This window comes from Populus alba, chromosome 16 (assembly GCF_005239225.2).
Source record: "Populus alba chromosome 16, ASM523922v2, whole genome shotgun sequence".
Classification (NCBI taxonomy): domain Eukaryota; kingdom Viridiplantae; phylum Streptophyta; class Magnoliopsida; order Malpighiales; family Salicaceae; genus Populus; species Populus alba.
In genome coordinates, this window is record NC_133299.1 from 574981 (window position 1) to 584437 (window position 9457).

Consider the following 9457-nt stretch of genomic DNA (forward strand, 5'->3'; position numbering starts at 1 on the left):
AGGATTAGGAGGTATAAGGATTTGAATAAGAAGTATATAGAGTTGGAAAGCAAAAGGGGAGGATTCAAGGATGATAAAGCGGAGTTAGCAGCCAAGAGGAGTGAGATAAAAGTTGCAAGGATAAAGCTCGACAAAGAACGCGAAAAGTCGAAGTATTTGGACGAGAAGCTAGTAGCAACGGAAAAGCACAAGGATCGAATCGACGCCAACAACATTGCTTTGAACAGAACAAACATGTTGCTCATAGAAAAAATGACCAAAACCGATGAGCAAATGGACGAAGCTGCTGCACATGCTCGAATTATTAGAATCAATGCACGGAATGTGGGAGGAGACATCATTCGCTATCGCCGAAGCCTAGCCGAAACCGATGCCTTTTTAGGGAAGATTGAGAACCGCGGCTTTGCTTTCTTACCTTTGGCTAAGGAGTTTATGGAGGAAAGAGATTAGCATGTTGTATTTTTTTAAATGTATTTTTATCCAAGCATTAATGAAAAGGGCGTTGACCCATCTTCTTATGCAAAATCTGTCTCTTGGTGAACATGATTCTAGCAAAACGACTCGAAAGGCAGAACTTCTATCAAAGCAATGTGACAAGAGAATGCTTATAATGGGATGGTTATTTTTCGTTCACAATAAAACATGCATGCATCCATCACAATCATACATTTTCTCATACATCTATGCATGCATCTCCAGATCGTGAAACATAGGTCCCACATCCAGAGTCCACCAAACCCGGTCCAGATCAAGAATGGAAAACGAAGAAAGAGCTCAGTTAGAGTCACACTACCAGACCGAGTTTGAAATCCGTGAAAAAATGAAGTTTCCCGGTTGACCAATCTGCTTGAGCAACTTTTAAAAGCCAAGAATGGGGAGGGAACATCTACCCAACCACCTATAGGAGCACCGTCGGCCCCTGTCCCGGGGGTATCTCAGAATATGGGGGCAGAATTCAGCAAACGGGGCAGCACTTTACACCTGTTATTCCATTCAGCCCCCTCAAGCTCATATCACTGTAGATTTAACAGCCGAGGGGCCTTCCGATAATAGGTCCACGGGTTTTGTGAATGATGACAAGATATCAGCATTAGAAGAAGGTTAAGAGCAGTCGAGGGAAATGATTGGTTTGACCCCCTGCGAACGTCGGAAATATGCTTGGTACCTAACCTCACGGTACCAAAAGATTTTAGGATACCAGAGTTTATAAGGTATACTGGGTTGGAATGCCCAAACACTCACCTTCGATCTTATTGCAACAAGATGGCTGAAGTAATTCATGACGATAAGTTAATGATCTACTTTTTCCAAGACAGTCTATCGGGATCTGCGCTAAGTTGGTACATGAGGCTGGATAATGTCAAGATTAAGAAATGGAAGGACTTAGTGGAGGCTTTCCTAAAGCAATACAAGTTCAATTTGGAAATTGCTCCAGATCGAACGAGCCTCATGTCGATGGAAAAGAGAAGCCAAGAGTCAGTTAGGGCTTATGCTCAAAGATGGAGGGACGAGGCCACGCACGTGCAACCCCCTTTGATAGAAACGGAGATGGTGACTTTGTTCGCCAATACATTCAAGGCACCTTACTATGAGCATTTAATGGGTAGCTCATCTCAACATTTCTATGATGTTGTACGTGTGGCGGAAAGAATCGAGCAAGGAATTAAAGCAGGGCGCATAACAGAGCCTTTAGAGAAGAAAGGTTTTATGGGAAGGAAAAGAGAAGGGGATGTTAACAATTTGGAAGGCGGATATAAAGGCAAAAAAGTAAATTTCCACAGCTCACAAGCACCTACCTCTCAATCCCCACGCATAAACTTTAACCAATCTTTTTCACCTAACCGAACAGATAACCAACCAAACTACCAAAATCATTACCAAAGACCCCACTCAGGATACACCTCAGAACAATTGCCACCATTACCCATGCCTTTGAAGGACATGTATGCCAAACTTTTGAGCATTGGACAAATAGCTCCTATCCCTACACTACCACTACAACCACCATTCCCAATTTGGTACAAGCCCGATTTGACTTGCGAGTACCATGGGGGTAATCCCGGGCATGGGATTGAAACCTGCTATGCATTCAAGAAGAGGTTATCGGAACTTATTAAGTTAGGATGGGTATCTTTTGAAGACAAGCCCAATGTCAATTCAAACCCATTGCCTAAACATGTTCCAAACAGTGGCGGAATAGGCATGATCGAAGTAGGAAATCAATGCAAGGTGTTGAAGGTGCCGATGAAAAGGTTGTACGACATGTTAGTACGATCAGGATTTCTAGCGGTGAAGGTGGTAAGCCAATTGGAGAAAGGTGACTACTGTGAGTTCCATGGAAGAGAGGGACATCACATTGAGGATTGCACCGAGTTTTGTGAAAAGATTGCTAAAATGTTGAGGATGGGACAATTGAGGATCGAACCAATGGAGAGCAGGTGTGAAGTAAGTATGATGGAAGGTCAAGATCAGATGGCAGGAGTTTGCAGGGTTCAACAGACTGCTAATGGGCCCCCAAGGCTGATCTTGGTTAAACCGTCCTGCACAAAAGAGAATCACAATGCCATGCCGTACAATTATGGGTATGCCTCCAACGTTCGAGCTCCTCTTCCTTTGTTCCAGACGGAGATAAGTGGTTTGACCAGAAGTGGTCGTTGCTTTACGCCTGAAGAGTGGAGGAAGGAAAAGGGTAAAGAAGTGGTAGATCCGGACAAAGCACCAGAAGTTAATAAGCCAGTAACGGAAGAGGAATCAAATGAATTTTTGAAGTTGATCAAGCATAGCGAATATTGCATAGTGGATCAACTAAAAAAGACTCCAGCTCGGATCTCCCTTATGTCCTTGATACTCAGCTCTGAGCCGCATCGAAATGCCTTGCAAAAGGTATTAAATGAGGCATATGTACCCCAGGACATTGAGCATAAAACTATGGAGCATTTAGTGGGGAGGATCCATGCAACTGATTACCTCTACTTCACGGCTGATGAGCTTGATGCTGAAGGTACCGGACACAACAAGCCTTTATACATCACGATTAGGTGCAAAGACTGCCTCGTAGGGAAGGTGCTCGTCGATAATGGCTCGGCCCTGAACGTATTGCCAAAGCACATCTTAGAGGAAATGCCGATTGATGAATCTCATATGAAGCCAAGTACTATGATGGCCAGAGCATATGATGGCTCACCTAGGCCAATACTTGGGACTTTAGAAGTGGAGCTATATGTGGGACCGCAAATGTTCCTAGTGACACTTCAGGTTATGGATATTCACCCTTCCTATAGTATGTTGTTGGGAAGACCTTGGATCCACGCAGCGGGGGCAGTAGCTTCATCATTACACCAATGTTTGAAGCTACATCATGAATGGGATGTTAAGTAACCGTCAGGGCTGAGGATGCAATAGCCATGACAAAGAATGTGGCTGTGCCTTTTCATCGAAGCGGGAGGATTGCAAGGATAACAATATCCATGCTTTTTTGAGATCGTGAACACTGACTGGCCGTCTTGGTACCAGAGAACACCGTTGTTAAAGAAGACCAAGGATCTCAGAAGCAGCCAGGATGGCAAGTCTATGTTTCTTGAACCGTGGGGTCCACGTCGATATAAACCTCGCTTTGCGGAATACCAGAAGGGGTTAATCCGACAAGGAAGCAGAAAGGCGATCAAAGATTTGGGCTAGGATATCAACGCTAACAAGAGGATTATCGTTGGGCTTGCTGATCGCTGAGAAGGACAAGAAGGATGGCTAGAATTAAAGGAAGAGATCTTGAAGAAGAACAGCTGGAAATCCCTCCCCTTAGCTATCATTCCAACAGAGCTGCATACATAGCTGCAACATGATAAGGGAGCTGAAAGCCTGGGTCTAGAGTTGGCAAAATATGAGCATAAACACTTGGAGGGAAAGGAGAAGAAAAAAGGTGATGCGAAAGAAATAGCGGGAAAAGAAGATTGAAGTGCTGCACAAACTGCTAACGATCCATACTACTAGAAGAAGTCTCCGCCAAGACCTTTGTGCGCAAGTTGGCTCAAGGCGAAAAGTTTCCAGAAAGTTGGGTGACCCAAGAAGCGTCCAATGGTTTTTTCAAAATGTAAACCAACTTTGTTTGCCTTAGAATCGTTTTTTGTCATTTGCTTTATGACTTGGCTTTAATCTTCTCTACGTTGACAATCGAGGCTCATGATGTCAGCTAGATTCTATGTTTGTCTGAGCCCACCTTTTCCTTTGAATAAATATGAGATCATTGCACTTTTTTCAAAAATTGATTATTTATATATGCATTTACACCAAGCACTTCCCGCTTTCAGGAATCCTGAAAGCGGATCTCCTACAACATCACATACATCTAGCATCAAAGAATAAAATGGCCAAACTTGAACGAGCCATGTAATATCTATGGAAGAAGAAGAGTGGATGGAAAGCAATATCAGTGAATTCACCAGGCTAGTAGAACAACAGGAACAGACTTGAAGCCTGCCACCGAGGAACTCGAAACTATCACATGCTGGGCAATGCGGTCAGACTCAGGGAAAGAGGTTGAAAATACGGTACCTTAATACTTCTGAACAAAAGTGATAAAACTAGATTCACCCTTAATCTAACAGAATATATCGGATGTCTCTTGCTTGATCATATGAAGATATGCCCGGTTTGATACACAGTATTGTATGAACACAAGATACCGTTGGAAAGAAGGGTAGTATCACTGAGTGCAAGCAGAAACTGAGGAGGCCCACATTCCTGGTTTATTTTTTTCCTCTCAAGTCTTGATATCTCTGTATAATATAATTCAAGTATGGCCTAGTTATATAGATATCTCTGTCATATGGGATATCTAGAGCATGTGTGGTGTCCTAGAGAGGAAAGGAAGATAAGATGTGGATTTTAGATTGCGGAATTTGTAATAGAGCTAGCTAAGGATGATTTTCCTCTACCACATGCACTAGAATGTTTAGTTGATCTAACGCTGCCCCGAAGTTCCACTTATTCTTTATGGACGGTTTTTTCAGGATACAATCAAAATTTAAAAATGGCTCCTGAGGATAAGGCGAACAACTTTCGTCACACCTTGGGGGACCTATATCTACAAGGTCATGCCATTTGGGTTAAAGAACGCAGGTGCCATATCAAAGCAGCAACTAGGTGACGACTACTTCCACGACATGATGCATAAAGAAAAATTGAGGTGTATTGTAGATGATTATGATTGCCAGTCTAAAAAGGGACAGGATCATGTGGAAGTTTTTGAGGGAAGTTATTTGACGAGGTTTGAGGAAAGTATGAACTAAGGCTTAATTCCTGCAAAGTTCCTTCGGAGTTTAGTCGGGCAAGCTGTTAGATTTGGTAAGCGATAGAGGTTTAGAGTGGTCCAGACAAAGTTAAGGGCCATTCAAGCTAATGCTCATCCCCTAAGACGGGAACATAAGTAGAGGAATTCTTAGGAAGGTTGAATTACATCTTGCTGAATTTATAGCTCGTAGCCTTAGATGCCGATACAACATGTCTGATGGTGCCTCTTAATCCGACTACATATATGTATATAAGAATATCCACTGGGAACCGGTATATTGAGTGAGTGGTGAGGATGGTTCAAAAATAAAAATAATCTAAATTATTCCACTCTCTCTACTGGGCCCCCGATCAGTGGATATAATCCGTCTAGATATATTTTTAACCGTAACTGAAGTAGCCATGGGATTGTGTATTGGCGGTCAGATGATTATAACCGGGAAGGAAGGAAAGAGCTAATTTATTACTTGAGTAAGAAATTCACGGAATGTCGAGTCCAGATACACGAAATAGAAAAAATTTGTTGTGCGTTGGTTGGTGGGGGGCAAAGAGGTTGCACATTACATAGTTATACTATTACCACTTGGATTGAATTCAAAATTTGGGATCCTCTGAGGTATATTTTGTAATAAGCCTTTTCTCTCAGTCAATTGCACAATCCTGATGGTTGCAGGTCTTTCATTAGCAGAATATTGACATCAAGTGTGTGACATTTGCGACAAGGAAGCCGTAAAAGGACATCATAGTGCCATTGCAGGACCATCTGGCCCGATAATGCTTGTTTGAAGATTGACGAACTTTTTGGGATTTTTGGATTTTACCCTGATGAAGATATATCGTCAATATGAAAAGAAGAACGAGAAGACAGCAGTGGTTGGACATGTTTTTGACGGTGGCAGTATATGTAATATTCGGTTAAACGGGGCAGGGGCGGGTAAATAATCCTCTCCTGATAAGAAGAAACCTAATACCCAGTTCTCGGTCAAACTACATTTTGAGCACTGCACCAACAATACAAGCTGAGTTACGAAAGCTTGTATACTGCGGTTAGAAGCGGCATTGCGAGTAAAGATAAAGAAGATTAGATGTATATGGGCGATTCAATTGTTGAATACATCTGCCAGCGTCAAAGTGGGAATGGCAAACCAAAGAGGACAAGTTGGAGGCCCGTACCAGGAATACCTATCCATGTAGCAAAGGAACTTGAAGGACATTAGATTCACCCCATCTAGGAGGGTGAGGGAACCATTTTGCGGGGTATGCTTGCCACACTAGATAGCTATGCTACATTGACCTCAAATGCAAGGGTACAACCGCAGGGTACACATTGATATTAGGAAATGATCCCAACGCACTGTTGGTAGGTCGGAGAGAGGTGGCACGGGATCACACTGTAATTACGATATCAAGAATCATTGTGCGAATCCAGGAATATCGGTGGGAGCTTCTTAAAAACGGGATAAGAAAACCTTAGAGAAGGATTGGCTATAGACCTTCTATTAGATGGAGAGATTTTATTAAAAGATCATCTTTGATCGCTACCCTGTTAAGGTGTTTGGATGAGGCAGATGCTTGAAAGGCATTAAGAGGAGGTCCATGAGGGGATTTGCTCAACCCATTGCTAGCGGGCAATGCATGGCAAGGAAAATTCCAAAGGGCTGGTTATTTTTGAGATGACCACTAGAAAAACGATATGATATCGACTATGATCAGAAAATGTCACAAAATGGTCAAATTTACAGTGAAAAGGTCAATATGCCACCAGCTCCCTGACTTTAAACTTAAAACATCTCCATGGCCTTTCGCGCATTGTGGGGATTGAGTGTGAATTGCACCTGTAAACCCAAAAGCGTAGCCAATGTCCATAGATCTTATCCTCGTGGTATTGACTACTCACAAAATTGGGTTTAGAAAGCCGGGTCATTGGCTCATGTGACAAAAAGTGGTGAAGAAATCTTATTGAGACGAGATTTGATATTCGTATGGTTACCCCAGAACAGATTATAACTGACATAATCGCCAGAATTCAACGGTAAAGATGATACAATAGAGCTACTGCACTAAATAGGAAAATCAAGCATTTCCAATTCTTTCGGCCATATTAGACCAAAAGAATGAATGAGTCGGGCGGATTTAGAAGCTGCTAACAAGAATGTCAAAAAGATTGTCAGGAAGATGGTATCACCTATAAGGATTGGCATTGAGATGTTAACCATTTGCCCTTCATGCATATCGCACCCAGCAAGATTCGAACCTCAACAGGGACTACACATATTCTTTGGTATACCGGTTATGGAGGCAGTATGCCTTTTGGATGGAAATCCCCCATCGTAAGAGTGTTATAGATTCTGAGATTAGAAAGACCGAGTGGGCCAGGTTGAGTACGAGCAATTTGAACTGATCAGATGAGAAGAGGATCTGGGAGGGAACCGCAAATATGTCATCCACCACATTTTACCAGAAACGAATGGCCTAAGGCGCATATGAATAAGACATTAGACCACGTATATTTCAAGAAGGAGAGCTAGTATTGAGGAAAATCATTGTCATTACCCAGGAGATGATCGAAACAACATGGGCACCAAATTATCGAGGCCTTATGTAGTCAACAAAGGCATTCTTTAGAGAAGGGCAGCGTTGAAGTTAGCTAGAATGGCATGGAGAGATCTAGCTCGGCCTGTGAATTTCTGACTCTGTAAAAAAGATATTACGCTTAGATATAGTTCCCTAAATTAATGATAAAGCAAAGTTTTGGCATTGATTTCTTATCCCTTTTTGTTGCACTTGATCCTCACACCATATCCTTTTTGCACTAATCCCCAACAGCCCTGCATCTCCTCCACTATCTTAAAAAGTTTTAGCATCGACTGAACGAATTTCTTCTCATATGATAAAAGCTCAAACATCAGGATTCACACCTCTACATTGGGGGGCAATTACAAGATGTTCTATACGGAAAGCCTATAGATTTGAAAACAAGCTAAAAGCATTTTGACCAAAAAGCAACAATGACATAAAAGCGAAAGAACAAGTCTTACATTTTGAGAAAAGGCTACTTTGAGGGAAAGTCCAAAAATATGCATAAGAAAAAGGCAACATCCGAGAGATGAATCCCGGCATACGACTTTCAAAAGCATACGCTCATGTACTGAGGACAGTTTCTCATGAACTAGAAAAGAGTATGGGGCCTATGTTTCAACAACCAGGTACGAATGCATGCATTTGCATCTAATCATAAAGTTCATTGCACGTTTATGTTTTTTATCGATACAGGAGGAGATCTTAGTGCATTTCCAACGAGATTATGGACGAAGAAAAGAATCATTGAGTTGAGTCTAGAACAGAAAGAAGAGAGACTAATATTTATTCAGACCTGCCAGCAGGAAGAACGACATCAGATAAGGCAATTGGTTAATAAGGGATCGTCAGATGAGAATTCCAAGTTGTCTTGGTTAAAGAGATCGCAAAGAAAGGATCTCGTTTTTTCGCATGAAGATCCGCCAGAAGACTCAAAATTTCAGCTTTGAATAAAAAGAAGGAATCACCAGATGGGGATTCCATTGTTGTTTTGAGATCGCCAGAAGGGATCTCGGAGTTTCACTATGGAGGTCGCCCAGATGGGATCTCGTATTTCTCAATGTTGGTTAAAATGGAATCGCCAGATGGGCATTCAGGTTGCTGAGATCGCCAGAAGGATCTCATGTTTTACACTATATGGAGGTCTGCCCGACCTGTGTTGACTCGCCGCTCTCTCCCGTAATATAGCTTATATTAAAAGAATCCGCCAGATGGACTTCCGAGTCTATTGAGATCGCCAGAAGGATCTATTGTATAACTATTTATGGAGGTCGGCCAGATGGGACCTCACACTTCACGGTTGGTTAAAAGGAATCGCCAGATGGGATTCCAGGTTGGCTTTGAGATCTGCTCAGAAGGGAGCTCCATGATTTTCACTATTAATGTGAGGGTCGCACAGACTGCCACTCACACTTACCTTCTTCAGAACACTCTACTCGCCGCGAAGATGGGATGTGTGCATGCTTGTGTTTGCGCCTCTCCCGGAGATCGCCAGAAGGCTATCTCTCTCTTCTAGATATCTTGCTGGAGGGGTGCGCCCCTGACTGGAGTCCTGACCTGCGCACTTCATGTTGGTATACCTCTTCCTCCTTTT